The following is a 2,505-nucleotide window of genomic DNA, read 5'->3' as shown; positions in this document are numbered from 1 at the left end:
TATTTTTTTGGTCATATATAAAATTTATTTTTAAAGGATAAAAAGGCACGTATCATCTCACGTATATTATTTTAAAAAAGTATATGCCAAGACAATGGATTTATAAGTGCATATTACATTATAAGTACAGAAAATATATGATATTGTTTTTGTAAAAGCTATACTAAAATTAAACTTATAACAAATCGACTACAAGGGATTTATAATATATATATATATATATATATATATATATATATATATATATATATATATATTACTTTTTTTAGCACCAATAGTTCTGAGAAACTTTTGATTGACTTCAATGTCCAACGTATGTTGTAGTCTATTGAAAATTTAAATTTCTATAACTTTAAAAAATGTAGGTCTTAAAGGAAATCTGTAATCATTTCGTAAGAAAATATCAATTCTTCAGTGTCAAAGTACGAAAGAAAAATGCAGAAACATATTTTTATAAGTTGGTTACTGAAAGATCTAGATAGAAACAGAGAAAAATATGATAAAATCAATATTGTTAGAAACAAAAACAATTCTACCTATTTGTCTCCTAAAGTTCTAGTTTTACAATTTTAAGGTTTTCGAATTACATATAAATATGGTCTATATTTTGTTTCATAAATCAATAGCATCCCCTTAAAATGTGATTCACATCCCTGAAGGTAACATCCAAATTTAGCTATTTGTTCAAATAGGAACAAAATTTATATAGGTAAATTTTTAATTAATTTAAACCTTAAATATTAGAATTTTTGCATATATAATAGTTCAAATAAGGAAAGATTTAGTATGCATATTTAGCTAATTTCTAAGTACTAAATATTAGAGAAGCAATTAAATAACTATACCTATATATTAGGAAAATAACTTAAATTACTACTTTGTCCAAACTGGAATTAGTTTTTCAAAGGTAAAAAAGGCAAACGATATTTCGCTAAGTGCCTTCGTACTTTTAATATAATATAGATTTTAAATAAAATATGCACCTTAATGGAGAGCTAAATTAGATAGACCCAAATGATGCATGATCCAAATCTTACCTTGAGGACAAAAAAAAAGGGGAATCCAAGAATATATTAGACTTTCTATTAAAGATTGTTTTCTGGTGTGTCTCTGTAAACAAGCTGGAATAGCTCAGTTGGTTAGAGCGTGTGGCTGTTAACCACAAGGTCGGAGGTTCAAGCCCTCCTTCTAGCGTTGCTACTTATATTTTTCCGATATTATTTTCTATTATTGCTAGCTCTATCAAAGAGAAAATGATCCTCTGTAGCCCCTCAAAATTTTAATAGCCTATGTTTTTCCTCATTGACATGAAATGTCTCTCCGCTCCAAACATATTATATCTAATAGCCTGAAATGTATATTTTTTGTATAGTGACAGTATTTTGTATATTTTTTGTATATTGATAGTCTATTTTGTATATTTATTGTATAGTGACAGTCTACTTAGTATATTTTTGTATAGTGACAGTCTATTGCATATAAATTATACAGTAACGGTCTATTTTGTATAGTGACATCTATTTTGTATATTTCTTTTTTGTATAGTGACGTCTATTATGTATATTTTTTTGTATTGTGACAATCTTTTTTATATATATTTTATATACTGACATCTATTTTGTATATTTAATGACTACGATGTGTAAAAAATATATAAACATTTTGTACTAGTGTGCACATGAATTGTAGTATAGTAAAATATCTGAAAGATTCTAGCTTTGTTGTATCAAAATTGTATATTTTTTGTATAAATAATATTATATGTTGTATATATTTTGTATAGTGAGATTTGTAGTTGTATATTTTTTTGCATAGTGTTCCGATATTATTTTCTATTATTGCTAGCTCTATCAAAGAGAAAATGATCCTCTGTAGCCCCTCAAAATTTTAATAGCCTATGTTTTTCCTCATTGACATGAAATGTCTCTCCGCTCCAAACATATTATATCTAATAGCCTGAAATGTATATTTTTTGTATAGTGACAGTATTTTGTATATTTTTTGTATATTGATAGTCTATTTTGTATATTTATTTTATAGTGACAGTCTACTTAGTATATTTTTGTATAGTGACAGTCTATTGCATATAAATTATACAGTAACGGTCTATTTTGTATAGTGACATCTATTTTGTATATTTCTTTTTTGTATAGTGACGTCTATTGTGTATATTTTTTTGTATTGTGACAATCTTTTTTATATATATTTTATATACTGACATCTATTTTGTATATTTAATGACTACGATGTGTAAAAAATATATAAACATTTTGTACTAGTGTGCACATGAATTGTAGTATAGTAAAATATCTGAAAGATTCTAGCTTTGTTGTATCAAAATTGTATATTTTTTGTATAAATAATATTATATGTTGTATATATTTTGTATAGTGAGATTTGTAGTTGTATATTTTTTTGCATAGTGTTCCGATATTATTTTCTATTATTGCTAGCTCTATCAAAGAGAAAATGATCCTCTGTAGCCCCTCAAAATTTTAATAGCCT

The 2,505-nt window shown here is 25.3% G+C and overlaps 1 non-coding gene across 1 annotated transcript; it reads left to right on the top strand.

Moving 5' to 3' along the window:
- The first annotated feature begins 1,120 nt into the window (after positions 1–1,120).
- TRNAN-GUU (transfer RNA asparagine (anticodon GUU)) lies at positions 1,121–1,194 on the top strand. The gene has a single exon. It is a non-coding gene; the product is annotated as a tRNA-Asn (tRNA).
- The last annotated feature ends 1,311 nt before the right edge of the window (positions 1,195–2,505 follow it).

The sequence above is a fragment of the Nicotiana tomentosiformis genome, chromosome 6, assembly GCF_000390325.3.
Source record: "Nicotiana tomentosiformis chromosome 6, ASM39032v3, whole genome shotgun sequence".
NCBI classification, from domain to species: Eukaryota; Viridiplantae; Streptophyta; class Magnoliopsida; order Solanales; family Solanaceae; genus Nicotiana; species Nicotiana tomentosiformis.
Note: the sequence above shows the minus strand (reverse complement) of the source record. Positions and strands in the feature narration are given on the sequence as shown.